Source organism: Cnephaeus nilssonii (genome assembly GCF_951640355.1).
Source record: "Cnephaeus nilssonii genome assembly, chromosome: 7".
NCBI lineage: Eukaryota > Metazoa > Chordata > Mammalia > Chiroptera > Vespertilionidae > Cnephaeus > Cnephaeus nilssonii.
In genome coordinates, this window is record NC_137078.1 from 42,265,039 (window position 1) to 42,286,997 (window position 21,959).

A 21,959-nucleotide genomic window follows, 5' to 3' on the forward strand; every position below is an offset into this window, starting at 1 on the left:
TCCACTGGCTTTGGGTTTAGTTTATTATTTTTCTAATTCCTTAGGTTGTAAAGTTAAGTTGATTTGAGATCTTTCTTGTCTTTTTGGTGTCTCTTTTTGAAATTTGTGGTAGCAGGCTGGCATGTAGTGTGAGTATGGACAACTCCTAGTGGAGTCTTAAGAGATCTCAGGCATTAATTTCAGTTGAGTTTGTTGTATCAAAACTCACAACTGTATTAAGTTTCAGACAGAAAGGATTGCAGTCCCAGACATTTAAGAATCAAGATACCTGAGTGTAAGTTTTGAGGCTACTACTTAACAGCTGTTTGACCTTGAGCAAGGTTAAGGCTCATTATCTTCAATTATAAATTTACTAGAGGCCTGGTGCATGAAATTCGTGCACTGGGGTGAGGGGTGTCCTTCAGCCCAGCCTGCACCCTCTCCAAACTGGGATCCCTTGGGAGATGTCTGACTGCCGGTTTAGGCCTGATATCAGGCCTAAACCGGCAGTCAGACATCCCTCTCACAATCTGGGACTGCTGGCTCCTAACCACTCACCTGCCTGCCTGCCTGATTGCCCTAACCACTTCTGCCTGCCAGCCTGATCACCCCCTAACTGCTCCCCTACTGGCCAGATTAACACCTAACTCCTCCCCTGCCAGCCTGATTGCCCCCAACTGCCCTCCCCTGCTGGCCTGATCTCGCCCCCAACTTCCCTCCCCTGCTGGCCCGATGGCCCCCAACTGCCCTCCCCTGCTGGCCTGATCTCGCCCCCAACTGCCCTCCCCTGCAGGCCTGATCTCACCCCCAACTGCCCTCCTCTGCTGGCCAATTTGGTTCTGATTGGTCAGTTTCTATGCCAGTCAGTGTCAAAAGCTCTGCCTCCTAGGCAGCCATTGGCTCCTCACACTTCACCCAGATTTGGTTCTTTTTGGTCTGTTTCTATGCCAGTCAGCATCTCTGGGTCTATCAATGGAGCCTGATCAGAAAGGCGGGGCTGATCAGCAGACGCAGTGGAGGCCTGAAGAGAAATGGAGGCACGGCTGCTGGCTAGGCCTGGAGAGAAAGAGAGAGGCAAGTGCTGATCAACAGCTGCCACAGAGGCTACAGATCAGACCCTGCTTCTCTCTTCAGGCCTCTCTCCAGGCCTGATTCGCAGCTCCCTCAGTAGTCAGTGCTGGGTCACAACACCGGCTGCCGTAGCAGCCAGTGCTGGGCTGCCACGGCAACCCAGCACTGACTGCAGGACTCACTTCCAGTTGGTTGAGCCTCCGGTGATGGACCCAGGGTTTTTATAAATTAGGATGAGATAACAATTCTCACTTTATGAGGAGTATAGTGCGGATACAATGAGATAGCTTTTGTCAAAGTACAAAGTAAAAATATTAACAGAGTTAATGTTTACTGTGAGCTTTCTAGAGGCAGGGAACTGTGCCTTTTTCTCCTTCTAGTGAATAAAGTCTATAGTGGCTACGACTGTGCTTAAATTACATATAGGAGCCATGTATCTCTACCATGTAGCACATAATGGGCACTCAACAAATGTCAATTGAATGAATGAGCTAATTCCTCTTACCTTAAATGGTGACTTTCATGACCCTTGGCAAGTCATTCACCATCTGCATCCCTCCACTCTGCCTGTCATAGTGATGCTCCTTCAACAGGAATTCCTTCAGGGGTCAGTTCTTCACAGGCAGAGCCACGGCAGCACTGATGTTTGCCATTATCACTGGAGAGGCCCCACGACTTCACTAGACGCTATCCCACTGGGATGACTGAGAAGAAGTAGAAGAAAAACAAGCAAAAGAAGTAGCCTTAGCTTGTCTCAGCGTTTCTTCATCTGCTTCTTGTCATCATCATCATTCCTGCTTCCCTCACACACACACACAGACAACCCTCCCTCCCCAATAGCCATCTGCTCTCTTCCAGAAAGACACACATGCACTTCCCAAGTATCATTTTAGGGCTGGAGTCCAAAGTCTCCTCTTATCTGAAATTCACTCTGCACTTGCCACTTGGCAGAGCTTGCAAATAACTCAGTGGGTGTTTTTATAGTCAGCACTAAAAAAAAAAAAAAAAAAAATCGCCACACCACTAATAAAATTTTCCTTATTGTTGTAACTATTGGCAAAGGCAAGTGTCTAGGGAGATTGGCTGCCTAAAAAGCTTCATTATGCTGCAAGAATATTTTTGATAGAATTTCAGCAGCTCCTGACTGACTGTCAACTTCGCTATGTGGCTTTCTAAAGTCATTCTTACCCCTCCCTAATTGGCCCTCAAACCCGAGAAAACACTGAGGTCAGTTGTTGGGAATCTGAATCTTTCCAAGTAATTAGCAGGTAGAATTACCAGGTAGCAGGCAGTGTTTACTTGTAATCCATCAATAATGGCTGCAGTGGGGATGATTGTCATCTTGAATGGCCTTGCCTTGCAACCATGTCTAATTTAAAGTGTCAATAGAGTTTATTTCTGTCTTTTATTCCTACTGCCAGGTTGTGAGTTTCCCCTTGAGAATCCAGACTCAAAGTCAGACAGACATTTGGAACATGTGAATTTCAAGGAAAAAAAAAGTTACCCAGAAACTCAAAACATGTAAAAGCATTTAGGCATCATTCCTCTATCACATGATTTGGTCAGATTAGACCAGCCTATATATTCAAGGCAGATACACAGCATCGGACCTTCAGATTTTAAAAAGCTGCAAAGTTCCACTTTGCCAACTGGATTGGGGGTAATAGGTGGTATAAATGAGGGTCTTTTAAGACTCACTAATGCTTGCTACCACTGCTAGGCTTCTTGCTTTTCACTTACATCTTTTCTTTCTTAATTCCTCACTGAACTGTTTTCTAGTTCAAAATAGATAGATTTGCCAAAACAACAAAGCCTATGGTGCATGTTGAATATGCCTCGATTTGCACATTTTTTCATTAGCAGCATCTGGTCTTGGCTGACAAAGTTTTGTGACTGCTCTTGGTATCAGTCTTGGGTAGAGCTGCTTCGAAGTCTAACTGACTGCTTCATTCTCATAAATATCTTCCCTCTTTGAAGTACCCTTGATTGAAGAAAATCATTCCTTGTTTTATATTTAAAGACAGGGTCCCATTTTCTTCCTTTTATTCTTTCTTTTCTTTTTTCCCCCCTTTTCTTCTGACTCACATATAGAACCAAGATGTGGGGTTCCAGAAGCACACATGCTAGTTCACAGATGGCTTTTAGGAATACGTTTGTTCTTGCCATTTGAGTCATTTAGGTAATATGCTTTATTTTCCGATACAGGATAAAAAACATTCTGAATAGACATCTTCAGGTACAGCAATCAATGTGGTTTGGTAATGGTAGTGAATGAGACACAAATTTTACTATGAAGTTTTTTCTTGACTTGCCTTCTTAAAAATTTTATTGAAAGTTGAATTTTAAAATGCTGCTGATACAACAGCTGGTATCCAGCATTTGTTTTGAATTTGTATATAATCAGGATAAATAGATTTTCTTTGTAAGTAAAAGAAAAACTGGTATGGGGAAAAAAAGAGTAATGTGCTTGTAGCCAATACGTTCTGTTAATATATTTTAGCTTTAAATATATTAATCACTTCTTTATCAGGGAGGAAACATAAGAGCCTACCGAGAAAAGTGTTTTCAAATGGCATTGTCCTAGGCATACAGTATCTATTTGGCTTAAGTAGGTCATCATATAAGAAGAGACCAAACCTGAGACAGCAAACCCACTGGAAACTTCCCTCTATATTATAGAGTCTATAACATTCAGGTGATTAAAAATCTTGTCCCCTCATCCTTTTTTTTTAGACAGCCATCAAGAAATACATGTTGATCCCTGTAACTTTTGGTGTCAAGAACAGAACATGTGCCCTGGCTCAGTAGTTCAGTTGGTTAGAGCATCATTCCCATGTACCAAAGTTGTGGGTTTGATCCCTGGTCAGGGCACATACAAGAATCAATCAATGAATGCATAAATAAGGGGGAACAACAAATTGATGTCTCTCTCTCTCTCTCTCTCTCTCTCTCTCTCTCTCTCTCTCTCTCTCTCTCCTCCTCCTCCTCCTCCTCTATCTCTCTAAGAAGCAGTAAATTAAAAAAAGTAATTTATAAATTAAAAAAAAAAGAACAGAACATGTGTCACAAGCCTATCCATGATATAGCCAAAGCTTCATTGCCCCACTCTCACGGGGATTTCTGATACATTCTGATGCAATCTGACAGATGTGTCACAACATCTAAGCCCTTTAAACACCCAAAGCCCTTGGACAGTGGATGTTGTCAAAGAGCAAATTGGAAAACCTGCTGTTCTTGTACTGTGTCTATATTGCCTCCAAACCTCAGCCTTCTGCAAAGCACGAGGGGAGAGGCAAGATGTAAATCTAGGCTTTTAAATAATAATAGGAAAACAGGAGCTAGATGGTGTTTCCCTGCTGCTGAGATAATAAAAATATAAAGAGGTGAAATGAAATGAGCTTGCCTTGCCCCCATTTAAACCCCAAAGCTCCGCCATTTTTATAAGAAGGCCTCCTTCAGAGGAATGGCTCAGCAGTGACATGCTTGCACACCTGTGTTAAGGAAGTGCCTTCTGGATTAGAGTCTGGGAGGGCCAGAGAATAAAAGTGGGGATATTCCCATAGTGAAAGAAATAAGAGCAGCCCCAGAAAGATCCTCCCACACCCATCCGTGTTTCGGAGCTTTGGTCCACATTTCTGGATTGGATAAACCCATGCTGGGAGTGGGGCCCGCTGCCAGATTCCACGGAGGCCAGGAGGTGCGCGGTGACACCCTCGGAATTGCACGCAGTTGTGAGGTCTGCTTCTCAGACATTTGGATGGCTGCCACGAGGCAGGGAGGGAGGAAATTGGGCCGGTTTGCATTCTGTTACAGACCAGGCTTTTGGATGACAGGATTCTTTCCAATCAAAATGCCATGGATTACTCCCTGCTGCGAGCTAATAGGGTGCTAATTAGCATATTTCATTTATTTATTTAACTGGGATGGAAACCATTGGGCACGTGGCCCACTTAGAATGGTTTCCCAGGGAAGCCATGAACTGCTCTAAGCGCTACCTCCTCAAATGATGGAAACCAGTCCACAGAAGCACAATGCAGGTCCCTCCCAGGCCCCCCCACCCCCTTGTCTCCTTCACACCCCGCTCTCCTCCAATGGCACACACTAGGGCTGGAGTCGAATCTGGTCTCACTTCAATAAGAATCTGAAACGAGAAATGAAATTGCACAGATATTTCCCATAGTTCATCTCCATGGACGCTTTTTGGCAACAGCATGGACCCTCTTGACTTTCTGCTTCACCTGTAATAATGCCTCCTGGGTATCAGCGGAAGCAGAGGCGCCTCCTGATCTCTTTATCACTCTCTCTCTCTTTCAGATGGAGCGCCAGACCCACACAGTGCCTGTCGATGGTTGCTGGGTTCCAGGGCCCTCTCTGGACTATTACTTGGGGAATCTTAAAACACCTGTTTGCCATGGTTTCCTCCTTACTTAGGGAAGAACTCACTTTATAATCCTCATGCTACACTAAAGTGCTTTTCAGTTCTTTGGAGTTTCATGTCTGTTAATCTCCCCAATGGCATATTTTCAGTTTGTTCAGAGGTAAACTATTAACAACGTGCAATGAAACAAAGCAGCCCAAACCCACTGAGCAAAGAGAAGTGGATTCCAGTATCAGACTGTTCGGGAGGTGGAAGGCTCACTGTGCTAAGCAGTAACACCAAAGGGCTGAGAAGCAGGTAGTGCTACAAAGAACTCTGCCAAGGTTGCTCAATAGCAACCTCACACAGTAGGAGTGTTTCTCAGTCGCTTGGTAGAAACGTGGTGTTTCTGCATAAACCTTTGTTTACCAAGGACTCCGTTAATGGTGCCATGATCTGCCCATTTGTCTGAGCCCCAAAATCTTAAAAGTCATCACAAATGTTTCCTCTTACCCTAACTGACCACTGGGTCTCTCCGCTTTTACTTCCTGACTGCTTCCCAGCCATGTCTTTTCTGCATTTCCATGGTCACTGCCTAGTTCAGGTTTAGGTTACCTGTCACTCAGACACTTGCTTGGAGGACTGGAGCGCCCGATTCACCAGAGTTTGTTGGACATTCAGAATGCAGTGGCTCCCTCCGTCCCAGGACAAATTTGCATTTTAACGAACTCCCCCATGTGATCTGTCTGAACATTAGAGATTGATTGCCTGGCTGGCATGGCTCAGTGGTTGAGCGTTGACCTATGAACCAGGAGGTCATGGTGCAATTCCCTCAGGGCACATGCCTGGGTTGGGGGCTGGATCCCCAGTGTGGGCATGCAGGAGGCAGCAGATCTGTGGTTCTCTGTCATCACTGATGTTTCTATTTCTATCTCTCTCCCCCTCTCCCTTCTTCTCTGAAATAAATAAAAATATTTTTAAGAAAGATTGAGGATCACTGAGCTAGACTACCACAAGCTGCCATCCAGTGTACTTCTGCCATCCAGTTCCTCTGTCAACATGCTCCACACACCTTTCTTAATGGCTCATAGATCTGATTATGTCACTCTTCTACTTAAACTTTTTCCAGACCTCTCCGTTATCTACTGGATAAAATCTTGCAGCAGATATGATATTTTCAGCTTATCACATCAGGTAGCCCAGAGCTATAACTTTATTTTTGTATATAGAACATAGTTTTTATGTCAGGTTTCTTATACTATTTAATGATAAAAACTTTTTCTGGTCATTTCTAGAAGATCCCAGTCACTTCATGTTTTTCTTAGTCATTTTACATTGAGGTTCAGTCAACCCTAATTTGCCATTCTATACTTTCCACCTCATTTTCCTGCCATCAGAATTCCTAGGGACTTGCATAGTTTTAATGGCATTGCCTGGAAGTCAATTGGCCATTATTGGTGTCTGTCCCTGTTGGAGCAGGTTGTCCGGCACAGTCATTGCTCCATGCTGGTGTGCACCAAGCAGCTAGATCCCCATCTTTCCAGACTGTCCCTGATGTTATGCTCTTTGCTGCTTTCTCCTGTGGCATTTCTTTGCGACAAACAGGGCATCACATTTGGGCCAGCTGGATGTCTCTCTTTTTCAGTTAATTTATGAACCCATCTGGGGGATAGAAAGACTTTACTGCTTTGGGCTGCTGAGAGAGATGCAGCGGGGCTATCCAAATCCCCTGCAACCCAGACACTCCCACAGCTATCTCTGTTACCCTCCAGCATCTGTGTCTGGGCTCCTGAGGTTTTTAATCTACTTTTTAGCCCCTCTTTTCAGTTATTCAGCCACCCAAAAGGTTGCACGGTGCCTACTGGAGCCGTTATCAACGGAAGTCAATGGAAATAACAGACTTCTCTGTATCTTCAATCTTTTTACATAAAACACCCTTCACCTGTCACCTAAATTGTGTATAGGCTCACAATAAATAAGTAAATGGATAATGACATTCTATCGTATACTTATAAATGCTTTGTGCATTGCAAAGCTCTTTAAAATTCTCCCCCTCCCTCCACTCACTCAATTCACATAGAACCCCTGTGAGGTAGGAAAGGTGGATGTCCCAGGATAGCATCCCCAGATGAAAAAACCTTATTTCAGAGATGTTAAATACCTTTCCTGGAATCATCTGAGGCCTAGAAAGGGAAAAATAACCTTGAAGACTTCTGGCTCTAGACTTACCAATATTTCTTGCAATATCCCATATAGAAAACTAATTTCTAGTTCTCCCACTCAACTCACCTGGTTTTTATGCTGATCATTTAGATTCTCTGCATCCCTGCCAATCACATTGTAAAATGCTTATGAGAATGATACACTCTGCCAGGTAATTGTGATGGGCTTTGAGCCCCCTGGGAGAGAAGAAAACTGTAGGTAGCATTTCCATTTCTCAATTTCTCATATTTTGTCCAGAAACTTTCTCCTACTTTATTTTTACACATCTTATTTCACCTCTTGGATATTAGGCTACCTGTTGGGCAAGGACTCTTTCCACACCTTCTTTACATTACATCTTTGTAGCAATTAGTGCTATATGGGGTAGACAGTTGGTATCTAATGAATGCATATTAAATGAGTAAGTAAATAGAATCCTACCTCTGTATTTGCTGAACTATATGAAAGGCTCTATCTCTCTCTGAAGTTTGTGACATGTCTTGTTGCTTTATTCAAAAGTGTCTTAAATTTAATATCACACGCTGTTTCTTAATTTAAACCACCAGTACTCAACTTCAGAGTTCCAGCTGTATCTTGCCAGAGGTAACATCAAATGTTCTTGTTGAGGGCACCAGCCTTCCAAATGAAAGAGCTGAAAAATTTCATGTATTAAGCAACCATTTATTTTTCTCTCATTCCAGAATTTCTTAGTTTAGTTGTTAACATGTAGTTTAATCAATGAATTTTTACTTATTCACTGATTAATTTAAACTCTTCTCAGATGCTCCTTTTGGAAATCTTAGCTAATTTCTCAAGGCCTGATTGGAAGTTTGAATCTGTATAAAGCCTAGGACCTTTTTGGTTGGTCTCAAATGTATGTGATTCTCTTTTTAAAGACAATCAACCATATTCTAGCATATAGATGCCTTTTCTATTGATTTGATAAGATTTGAAGTTCTTTTAAGAGCAGAAGAGTATGTTGCTTCCTTTCATGGCCTTAACTACTTAATTTTTGTTAACTGAAATAATAAAACATTCTAGTTTTATTTTTGAGCATGAGAAAGATTATTTCTTCCTGGAAATATAGTGGAAACTATCAATTAATACTTTAATATTATTGTCTATTTTTCCTCCTAAGATTTCATACTAATAACTTAGTTCTCCAAAAACATCAGTGGGTATGCCATTTGCAAGATAATCATAGGAAGAATGGAAAGAAGGGTCTCTGATATTTTTTCTTGGTGCCAGACTGCTCTGGGCTTACGTGATAGAGAGAATTTATGATTCTCTAAAGTTGTTGTTCACATACTAATGCAATTATTTACATGCATTTCATTGCCAGGGCCTTGGCTTATAAATGTATCCATGTCTACTATCTATTCTGTTCCTCTGAGCATCCACCTGCTTTCCACTGGAAAAATAGCTATGGACCTTATAAACTAAGAGGTAGTCTGATTGAAGCCCCAAATCAAGAAAATGTTTTTTTTACAGAGAAAAAGAAACCATTTAAACTAGACATCATCAGTTAGAAATTACATAACCCAGTTAATATACAAAAATTTGATTGGGACCACATTTTCAATGTTAGGGAACACACTGAATAACAGGTGAGACTATCTACACTAATAAAAGAGAAATATGCAAATTGACCATACCTTCATGATGCCCACCAGCCAATCAAGAGTGGGTATGCAAATTAACCCAACAAAGATGGTGGGTTAATTTGCATATGCAAGAGTCAAGCGGCCGGGGGACATATGACCCCCTTATGTCTGCACCACCCCAGCAGCTCTGGGCCTCTGGGCAGCGTGGAAAGGTGGAAAGGTGGCTCCAGCCTGAGCAAAGGCAGTGCCGGCATCCAGGGGAAGGAAGGCCCATTCTTGCATGAATCTTTGTGCATCGAGTCTCTAGTCTTCTATATATTATAGAAATAAGATAAGACATATTAGGGAAAATAGAAGCCAAAATTGTGTCGCTGTTGAGAACTAGTTTGAAGGTATAAATGGACTGGCATTTCCTGATTTACCAAGAGTTAAGACCTAATAAGAAATGATATAAAAGTAGGCGTCCAATTCCTGGATCTGGCTCCCTGGGCTACATTCTTACCAAAGACCCAAATATTACAGCTGGTCAAGACATCTCTGGGTATTTTGTTATGAACTGAATACTTGTATCCCCCAAAATCATATATTAAAACCCTACCCCTGCCGAAACCGGTTTGGCTCAGTGGATAGAGCATCGGCCTTTTGGACTGAAAGGTCACAGGTTTGATTCCGGTCAAGGGCATGTACCTTGGTTGCGGGCATATCCCCAGTAGGGGGTGTGCAGGAGGCAGCTGATCGACGTTTCTCTCTCATCGATGTTTCTAACTCTCTATCCCTCTCCCTTCCTCTCTGTAAAAAATCAATAAAATATATTTAAAAAAAATAAAATAAAACCCTACCCCTACTGCCTGAAAATATGATGATATTAGGAGGTGGGGTCTTTTGGAGGTAAATTTGGTTTAGATGAGGTTATGAGGGTGGAGATTGGGATTATCACTGGCTTCCCCTCTCTGTTCTCTGCTATGTGAGCAATGAAAAGGTGAACATCTGCAACCCAGAAGATGGCCTTCACCAGAACTTGACCATGTTGGCACCCTGATCGCAGACTTCTAGCCTGTGCAAAATAAAGTTCTTTTGTTTATATGCTTCCCAGTTCATTGTCCTTTGTTCTAGCAGCCTGAATGAACCAAGACACTAGTACTTCATTCCTCGGGACTCTCATTTTAAGTAGAACATGATAAGCAGCCTATAAGGGGAATGTTCAGGGAAAAAAGCAACTGTACTTGGAAAACCAAAAACATTGACAAAAACCACATGTATCTCTCCTCCAGCTTCTTTCTGAGGCTTATTTGTGTGTGCTGTTTAAAGAAAGCCAAAGTATCTCTTAGCAAACATCTTACCCAGGAACTTCTTTCTGTTAAATGATGATCCCATTTCTTAGCTTATCCAAAGATTTCATAAAGGTCATGCTGAGGATGTTTATTTCCTACTGCATGGAATGTACAAGGAAAGGAAGGGGATCATATGGTTGTAAATTATAGTTGCTGTTAAAGGGAGTGTTGTGGTTTGAGATGTGCAGCGAGTTATATAAGCCAAAGATGTGGCCAGGTTTGCTGTCTGTAGGAATTGGGCCGTGCAGTTATTCTTCAAGGATCTGATGTACAATAATGGCTTGTTAGTCTGAGGATGGTGAGTGGTACCTGGGTAAACTTGGAAAAATTTAAAGTCCCCTTAAGAGCTTCAAGACCTTCCAGAAGCAGCAGTTGAATTTTCTATAGGATGACAGTTCACAGAAGCAGAAAATGTCTTCATTATATAAGGGAGGCAGTGAGAGGTTGGTGGAGATAAAGTCTCTCTCATATTCTTGTTTCCAAAATAGGGCTCTTACCCACTATTTTGGGGCACCTGGTACTTGTGAAATAGAAAAGCAAAAGTGCTCAGAAATGATAACCGTGCCCCCTGCGCCTCCCCCTCCCCCCCAGGATTCCAGGACCATCTTACCTGCCACAGTCTTACAGCCTGCAATGGGATAAGCTAAGAGACAATATGAGATGGTTAGGAGTCAGATATCCAAAAGAATACCAACTCAATGGGAAATGGAGGTTCTTGGTTCTGAGCTTCCCCAGGCCCACCTCACCAAATTGGAGAGTGCATAATATTGGGGTAAAAAAAATAAGGTCTTCCTTTCCTAAGATGCATCAGTGGTTTTTGGGCCAAACCAGAAAACATAAAATTACTAGAGAAAATTGTACAAAACAGTAGAGAGTAGGTAGCTACAAGATAGAGACTCATAAACCCTGGATTGAGCTGGTGTTTTGGTTGTCCTGATGTCACTTACTCCACAGCTAATGATATCTGGGGCAGAATTCTCCCCAGACCTTTTGATGGACAGATTATAACCCATAACTCCACCTTAGCATTTTCAAATGCTCACATCTTAGAGTTGACTTAATGCTCACATCTTAGAGTTGGCTTAGAGGTGGTGGCATCTGGTCGTTGATAAATGCTCAAGCTCATAAAGTATCAGCTAGACACTTCATGTTGGCATCATATTAGGCCATGTCTCCTTGGTTTGATTGACCATTTGAGATGATCAGTGAGAGCTGGATGATGGTAAACCTAAAAGGTTAACTTTACTCATCACCAGATACAGATGAGGTTGTAGGTGTCCTGGGTGTCTCATTTTGTATAGACTATATCTTTTTATGTTTGGAGCTTCTGGATCATTGAGAGTGGGTATTGTTCTCAGATAGGTAACATTCACATGGATAACTGTTTTTTCTGGCAGAAGTAAAACAACCAATTCTTTAGAAAAGATCTGGGATCTTGATAGGGTGAATGGAAAACTTAATGACCTCCTGCTCTGAGTTGGTGTCCATATACTTGTGGAATGCCTTATATTTAGATTTGGAAAGAAACAAGGACATGAAAAGTAAATTTCATATTATTTGTACAATCATATTTGCAATATGCGGCCAACTTCTTAAGTTTATTGCTAAGGAAACCTACCTAAGATTTGTGGGAATTGGCATTAGAGCCAAAGGAATTCAGAGCTCAGTAGGAAAGGTAGCCAATGCTGGCAGCAGAGAGCTGAGATCGAGGGAAAGCTTGGGTTTTCCAGAATATGGGTCATGGAACTCTGAACAATAAAGGCCTAGAAACAAAGGGGGATATAGTCAGCAGGTAATGGAAAGCACCAGTTTCTTGCCATGCCCAGCTTGGTGGCTATGGTTTCTGGGATTACTGGTATCTCAGGAGAGGAGCAGGGGGCTTAGGGCAGAGTAGAAAGCTAGTAAAATGGCCTAGAAATTGGTCTTTACACCTCCTCAAGCCCCTCTGACTGTGACTATTCATCTCTGATGCAGGACTAGTCACCTGGCCACTCTGCATCACACTACCCCTTCTGGTGGATTCTGGGAGGGCTAGAGCCGGCAGCTTTCTATGTGGGTGGGCAGCACTTCACTGAAAAGGTCATCCCTGGGTGATGGAGGCCTTTCCAATGCAGTAAAGGAATAGCTGAAGGCACATCTCAGCCTTAGGCATTAGTAGTTTTGGGTCTGAGTAACTTACAGAGGTTTTTTTCTGTCTCTAGGTCATGGTGGTTGTCAGGTTTGGGTTGCCTGATCTGCTAGTTCCTAAAGGTCTTGATATCAAAGCTTGGGGTTTCTACATATGCTATTTTACTAGACTATTGGGCACGTGAAGGAGAAGGCTCCTCAGAGAGGCTGGCAACATTCCCATTCCCCTTAGGTCCTGCCAGTATTTCATGGGCTATCTTTTGCCAGGCAGGTCACAAGATATATTGCTCAGTACTGCAATGTGTCAGTGGTCTGTGTGACCAGAGAAAAGTTTCATCCCTCTATCTTCTATCTCCTGCCTCATGAAAGGGACAGTATTCCACTGACTGCTAAACACACACACACACACACACACACTGCATGAACTGCATTCAAACCTGGAATTTAGTGCAAGCATACCTTGTTTTGTTGTGCCTCACTTTATCGCATTTCACAGATACTGCTTTATTTATTTATTTATTTTACAAATTTAAGGTAAGATCCTCCCCCAGCAAAAAGATAATGACTTATCTGAAGGCTCAGATGATGGTTAACTTTGTTTTTTAGCACTGGAGTATTGTTTATTTAAGATATATACATTGTTGATTTTAGACATAACATTATTACATACTTAATAGTCTACAGTATAGTGTAAACATAACTTTTGGAAACACTGATAAACCAAAAAATTTGTGTGACTTGCATTATTGGGATATTCGCTTTATTTTCTTGGTCTGGAACTGAATATGCAGTATCTCTGAGGTATACCTATGTCAAAATGGCTAAAAAGTTAAGGGCAATTACTGACTCAAGTAGCTTAAAGGCTAATAAATAGGATGTGTTTTAGATAAGGTTGTATACAATGCATCAAACATTTCACCAAACACCTGGTTTTGTTGTTGTTTTCCTAACTTACAGTGTTGGCCTGAGGCCAAGGCTGGCAGACTAAAACTGACTTTGGACAGATTCTGAGGCAACATACTTTTTCGCCTATATCCAGCAGGAAGTGAAAACACCTTTCCTTTCCCAGAAGCCCTAGAAACCTTCTTCTGTTGTCTCATTGGCCCATATTGGATTAAGTGCCCATCATTGACTCAATCATTGTAGCCTGGGAGATGAGTTTCACTGATAGGATTAAGTTAATCAGGACTTGTTATAAGTATTTAAACTACTAATTATTTTTGTTATATTAAAATAAAATAAATAGATACTTAATCATCACTTTTAGAATAGTCAGATTATTCTGAGTTGGAATACAAAAGAAATCTTAGTTTTTTACTAATTGCATGAAACACTAGGTAAAGCATAAAAGACTTGTCAGTTTGGTCAAATTACATAGTAAAAAATGTATTGTGGATGAAGTGGGTTGAAACTACATTCTTTGGAGATTTTGAAATATACTTTATCTTCAAATAAATGCCTGGTCTGCCATATATGACGTATGTGAAGTCCTGCTTTGATACATGAGTATGGAACAGATAGTCTCGAAGTCCTCCTGTCTCTATACAAGGAAAATGCATAAGAAATATTCTACATTCTTCCTACCACAAAGCAATGTCACACACTCAAAACATAATGTCTTAGTCTTACAGGTTCTATAGCAAAATACTATAGGTTCAGTAGCTTGCAAACAACAGAAATTTATTTCTCACAATTCTGGGAAGTCTAAGATCAAGGCACCAGCATGGTCATGTTTTGGTGAATGTCTTCTTCTTGGTTCATAGCCAGTGGATTCTCACTCTGTCCTCATATAGTGGAAGTGGTTAGGGATCCCTCTGGAGCCTCTTTTATAAGACACCAAACCCATTTATGGGGGATCCACCCTTATGACCTAAGGTTAACGTCTCCACCTAGTAATACCAATACCTTCAGGAGTTAGGATTTCAACATATGAATTTTGAGGGGACACATTCAGACCATAGCACATATCTTTTCTCCTATCAAATGATGTGATATTATAGAAAAAAACAGGGTATGGGAATCCAGAAGGAACTGGTTTATGATCTCTGCTTTGCTATATATAAGCTGGTTACTTTGGTTAAATCATTTCACCACTCTAAGCCTGTTTCATTACCTGTAAAATGTAGATAATAATACTTACCTTCTTTCTACCTCATCGAGTTGGATGAGGGTCAAATAAAATAGACCTGAAAGTGCTCTCTAAAGTGTGAAGGGCTTTCTGAATGTAAGGTATTCTTCTTATTATGATTACTATTATTTTACTGTTAAATTTGCACAAAATAAATTTATGGACTTGGCCATATATTTGGCATCTTTCGCTCTTAATTTTTGTTCTTATAAAATGAGCGGTTGAATCAGATGATCTCTAATATTTTTTCCAATTAATCTTTGAAATCCTTTAATTATATTATTTATTCATACTATTGAATAATGCTTGCCCACTGGAGTTAGAGGGCATGGATTTCCAATGGTCAGCTTTGGCTAGAAATGCTGAGAGTCAACTACAGTTGTATCTCTGATGCAGTTTTGTGGAATTTTAATGATGGTAATTATAATCAACTTAGAGTATTTGTTCAGTGGCTTGAGTTCGTTTATTTTCTACATGCAGCCTTGGCTGTATATAAGTTTTCAGGTTAGCTTGTGGACACAATTGTTGAGAAAGAATGTATACAACTCAGAACTGAAGAGTTAGCCAAGGACATCCAATTTAGTGGCAATTTCAGGAACAGAAGTAACATATCTTGGTCTTCATGGGACAGAATTTGTACTTATTATATTTTTAGTTCTAAAGGAATAACTGAATTAGTGAGAAAATGGCCTCTAAAGCTAATAAGGAAGAGTTGCTTTTGATCATGGAAGATTTTGAACTATCTAGATGGAGAGGAAATGAAAGAACAGATCAGAGAATTAAGACCTTGAAACAGTGAACTCTAAGAATTGTGAACTAAAGCAATGGTATTTCAGAAGTGTGCTTACATGTTCATTCTATATAGGGCTTTTATCTGTTTACTAGTGGCCCGGTGCATGAAATTCATGTGCATTAAAAGAGAATTAATTAGAGAAATATTTTAATATTGCTATTTGCCCTTTCTCTATAATAGAAGTGTCAGAGATGAAAGAAAATTAGTAAAATGTATATGAAAATCTTCCTCCTGTCAGAGTCTGGGGCATGCCATGGGACCCAGAATCAAGTCCCTGCCCACCCACCCTTGCCTCAAAATCGTGCAAGACCCAGACCCGACTGGCCCCACCCCATCAAACCCCGCCGGGCGGGGGTGTGCAGCCACCGGTCCCCCGTCAAGCTCTGCCGGGTTGGGTGCATGCCCTGAGGTCCCCCGCCCTGGCATGGCACCACACAGCCTCAGGTCCCTATGGATCGCTCGTTACGGGAACCCCACCTCTGCTGTGGGTGCAGCCATCTTGTGATGGTGTGAGGATTAATTTGCATATTATCTCTTAATTATATAGGATATTTTCAGACAATGAATATGAAGTTATTTGGTAGAGATGATGATGATGGTGATAACTACTACACTGATAATATAGGGTCCATTCATTACAGTAACTCCCCCTTATCATATTTTGCTTTCCATAGTTTTAGTTACCCAAAGTCAAGTGTGGACCAAAAATATTAAATGAAAAATTCCAGAAATAAACAATTCATAAATTTTAAATTGCACACTGTTCTGAGTAGGGTGAAGAAATCTTGTGTCTTCTAGCTCCATTCCACCCAGGGCATGAAGCATCTCTTTGTCTAGTGTGTACACATGCTTATACGCTGCCCCCTTCTTTAGTCATTAGTACCCCTCTTGGTTATGAGATAGACTGTTGAGGTATCACAGTGCTTGTGTTCAAGTAATTCTTATTTTACTTAATAATTGCCCAAAGAGAATGATGCTGTCAATTCCAATAAGCCAAAGAGAAGCTATGAAATGCTTCCTTTAAAAGGTGAAAGTTAATGACTTAATAAAGAAAGAAAAAAATTGTATGCTGAGGTTGCTAAGACCTGTGGTAAGAATGAAGCATCTATCTATGAAATTGTGAAGAAGAAAAAAGAAATTCATGAAAAGCATTAAATTTGTGGGTGGAGACATGAAGAAAAAATGTGTTCCAACTGATGGCAACATATTACACCAGAATCTACATGGAGACTTCATCAAGGGATCCCCAGAAGGAACGATCACATTCACATAACTTTTATTACAGTACATTGTTGTAACTGTTCTATTTTATTATTATTGTTAATCTCTTTCTGTGCCTAATTTATAAATTAATCTTTATCATCTATATAATAAAGAGCCATGGTCCTAACGAAGGCTCGACCAGACTGGAAGTCAGTGCTGGGTTGTCGTGGTGACAAAGCACTGACTGGGGCCACTGCCAGCACTCAGACCCAGCACTGACTGCCTAGGGGGCTGTGGATTAGGCCTGGAGGGAGGCCTGCAGAGAGAGAGAGGCAGGGTCTGATCCGTAGCCTCTGTGGCAGCTGTTGATCAGAACTTGCCTCTCTTTCTTTTCCAGCCTGGCCAACAGCTGCACCTCCATTTCTCTCCAGGTCTCCACTGGGGGCTGCTGATCAACCCCACCTTTCTGATTAGGCCCCATTGATAGGCCCAGAGACGCTGACTGGCATAGGCACTGACCAATCAGAACCAAAACTGGGTGAATGTAAGGAGCTAATGGCTGCAAAAGAGGCAGAGCTTTTGACACTGACTGGCATAGAAACTGACCAATCAGAACCAAATCTGGGTCAACTGTGAGGAGCCAATGGCTGCCTAGGAGGTGGAGCTTTTGATGCTGACTGATATAGAAACTGACAAATCAGAACCAAATTGGCCGGCAGAGGAAGGCGGTTGGGGGCAAGATCAGGCTGGCAGGGGAGGGCAGTTAGGGGCAATCAGGCCAGCAGGGGAGAGCAGTTAGGGGCAAGATCAGGCTAGCAGGGAGGGCAGTTGGGGGCGAGATCAGACTGGCAGGGGAGGGCAGTTGGGGGCAACCAGGCTGGCAGGGGAGGGCAGTTGGGGGCAAATTCAGGATGTCAGGGGAGGGCAGTTGGGGGCAAGATCAGGCCAGCAGGGGAGGGCAGTTAGGGGTGACCAGGCAGGCAGGCAGGCAGAGGCAGTTAGGGGAAATCAGGCAGGCAGGCAGAGGCAGTTAGGGGTGATCAGTCAGGCAGGCAGAGGCAATTAGGGGCGATCAGGTGGGCAGGCAGAGAGGTTAGGGGTGATCAGGCAGGCAGGCAGAGGGGTTAGGAGCCAGAAGTCCCAGATTGTGAGAGGGGTGTCCAATCACTGAGGGGTCCCCGAATGGAGTGGGTGCAGACTGGGCTGAGGGAACCCCCCTCCTCCGTGCACAAATTTCATGCACCGGGCCTCTAGTAGGTACATAAGTATAGAACAAAACATAATGTATATAGGGTTTGGTGCTATCTGCAGTTTTAGGCATCCAATTGGGGTCTTGGAAAGTAAGAGGAGGAGAGTCCACTGTACTTGCTTATTCTCTGTAGACCTAATCTAAGTGCTTTACATCTATTCTTTCATTTGATCCTAACTATAATTTTATGTGACAGTATTATTATTATTTTATCTTTGCACATGAGGAACTTGAATCACAGAATGATTAATTAACACACAGTAAATGATAAGAACACAATAAATAATGGGCAGAGCTGGAATTCAAACCCATTTAACACTGGAAACACACTTACCTAGTTGGATACATCAGCCAAAATATGAACAACCAACCCTACTGAAGTTTTTACTCTTCTTGACATGTCGTCTGTTAACCTATTTGATCCTCATAACAACCGTATGCAGTAGGTACTATCATCATCCATCTTTTAGATGTGAAAACTAAACACCAGAGGCCTAGCTCCAGAATTTGTGTTCTACTATTATACTATAACAATAATAATGTAAATATAGTAATAAAAAGCACCTTAAAAATTATAGCAACATATTCTTGTTGAGAGATTTTTATAGGCCAGCTGCAAAAGGCTTTGTCCACATTATCTATACTAATAATAGAGGAATATCCAAATTGGCTGGGATGTCGTCACGTAACGATCAATCAGGGTGGGGTGGGGCCACGGCCGAGAGCTCTCAGCACACCTGCGCTGGGGGTCCGAAGGGTGCGGAGAGGAAGGGAGAGCAGATAGGCAGTTAGGGGGAATCAGTTCAGGAGGGGAGAGCAGATAGGCAGTTAGGGCGATTAAGCAAGGAGGGGAGAGTTAGGTCGATCATCCCAGAAGGGGAGAGCAGATAGGCAGTTAGGGGGATCAGGCCAGGAGGGGAGAGCAGATAGGCAGTTAGGGGGATCAGCCCAGGAGGGGAGAGCAGATAGGCAGTTAGGGTGATCAGGTCAGGAGGGGAGCACAGATAGGCAGTTAGGGTGATCAGGCCAGGGGGAGAGTAGATAGGCAGTTAGGGGGATCAGGCCAGGAGGGGAGCACAGATAGGCAGTTAGGGGGATCAAACCAGGAGGGGAGAGCAGATAGGCAGTTAGGGCGATTAGGCAAGGAGGGGAGAGTTAGGTCGATCAGCCCAGGAGGGGAGAGTAGATAGGCAGTTAGGGGATCAGGCCAGGAGGGGAGAGCAGATAGGCAGTTAGGGCAATCAGGTCAGGAGGGGAGCACAGATAGGCAGTCAGGGCGATCAGGCCAGGAGGGCAGAGTAGTTAGGGAGATCAGGCCGGCAGGGGAGAGCAGTTAGGGCCATTGGGCAAGCAGGGGAGCAGTTAGGGGCATCAGGCAGGCAGGCAGGTGAGTGGTTAGGAGCCAGTGGTTCAGGATTGTGAGAGGGATCCCAGATTGGAGAGGATGCAGGCCGGGCTGAGGGACCCTCTCTTTCCCCATGGATGAATTTCGTGAACCGGGCCTCTAACCTTTATTATAATTGTATTAGGTGTAAATAGTTTTCATCCTCATTTTATAAAGGAGAAAACTGAGACTTAGAATAATTAAGAAATTTGCCGATAATCTCATAAATGAAAACATTAGAACCTATAACTCGAGACTTTGGAGACTGACTCCAAAGCCCATGATCTGAACTACAATACTATTTTGAACCATGTTCAGTTCTGGATTTGGGACAGGACATTATGAAATGTTGGCCCGTTATGAGCATAAAATCTGTCCATTAATTCATTCAATAAATCTTCATTGAGCATCTATGTATTATATAACAAGTGATATGCCCCATGTTTCCCTGGTGGGTTTTTAAATAGTATACCATATTTTCTGAAACAAAGAAAGCCTCTAGAAACAAATGGGGACAATAGATGATGACATAGATGTTTAAACAAATGCAAAGGTATTTGGAAAATGATCATTTTAGGCTTGATCTCAAAAATATTTAAATTAACGAATTCAATTTTAAAACACTTATCTAGTTGCTTAAGTTAATAAGCAACAGCAAAAGTTGCTTAAGTATCACAGTCTAATCAGTTTTATATGTTTTACAAAATACATATAAAACTGATTAGACTGTGATACTTAATTTCAAATTCTTCCATAAAGAATCCCTCTATACCCCCAACCTCATTGTAATAATTAAATCAGTGAAGATCAAATGAAATTACCTGGTGCAGAGTTTTGAAAGTATATTGAATAGGGTTTCCCACTATATATTTTACTTATACTTTTGATTCCTGGACCCAATTCCAATGGGTGTGTTGGGTTGTGTAGGAGGGACTGTTCACATAGAACTAAGAAATTCTCAGACACCAACAGGGTGTCCCAGGATTCAACTCTATTCTGACCCTATCTACCCAGAAATAGTGTCAGATTCTATGGACAGAATGCTCAGTCCTACAGGACTGCCCCCACTTCAGATTCCAGCCACAAGCCCAGGCGGATACCTGTGCTTCTGACCAACTAGCTACAGATCAGAGGTTCCAATGACCCCCTCCAACTCAGGATGCCAGTGGTAAATCCAGGTTGTTACCTGCACTCTTGACCCACTGGCTATGAATCAGAAGACCTCTTCCTGGGGTTTGATTAATTTGCCAGAGCGGCTCACAGAACTCAGAGAAACATTTTATTCACTAGATTACCAGTTGTTCTATAAAAGGACATAACTCAGGGAACAGCCAGGTAGAAGAGATGTGCAGGGCAGGGTTTGGGAAAGGGTAATGAGCTTCCATGCTTTCTCCAGGTGCCCCACTGTCTCCAATCTCCTTGTGTTTACCAAGAAGCTCTCCAAACCCAGTCATTCTGAGTTTTTATCAGCCTCGCTTTCTTCTCCCCTCCCTAGAGGGTCAAAGGGTGGGACTGAAAGTTTTAATCCTCTAATCACAAGGTTGGATCCTTGAGCAACTTGACCCATTCTTAGACATTTTTTTCAAAAGTATCCACATTAACATAACAAAAGACACCTTTAGCACTCTCAGCCCTTAGAAATTTCAAGGGTTTTTGGGAGCTGTGAGCCAGGACCTGTGGGTGAAGACCAAATATATATGAGAAATATATACATCACAATATCACAGTCTTTGAATAAGTCTTTATAAAAAAAAGCAACCATAAAAGTCAGAAGATACTGGAATCTCATTGTCATTAATTATTACTATCCAGTCCATCATCATATTGTATGGGAATGTCTCCCAGGACAAGGCTACTCAGGTTTTCAGGCTTGTATTTTATCTCCTCAGGTTCCAAAGCAGGGGTGCTGTCAGCAATGTATGACTTCCCCCTTTCAGGCACCTGGTATAATGAAGCTAAGAGACAACATCATCTCTTGCTCTGAACCTCTTTTGAGGGAGGTGTTAATATAATATTGGATTTCCCTCATTACCTATTGCATTTATCCTCATTTTTACCCATGCCTACTGCTTTTCCTTCTCTCTATTTACACTTAAACTTCTCCACCTTTGGAAGGGACATTGGATTCAACCACTGTGTTGGTTTACATTGCTGGCCACAATACTAGTATAGCAAGTATTCAATCCATTGGTTATTGTTATCTGTAATGGCTACTTCTATTGAGATAAGGTAAAGTTACATGGGTGCAGAACTCATGGGTTATCTTTACCACCTGGCAACATGGCTGCTTTCACTGCTAATTCCAATTCTGCCAGATGGTTTAAACAAAATACTTAAGTTAATAAGCAGCAGCAAAAAATCCACAAAATACATATAAAACTGATTAGAATATCTTAGGAATGTTAACAGAAAGGTTAAAAACACAGTTACAGCATCCTCATTTTCAGTCCTTGGAGTGTGGCCCTGATCCTGTGATCACTGCATCATGTAGAGGTTAAAATAAATAAATAAATAAATAAATAAATAAATAA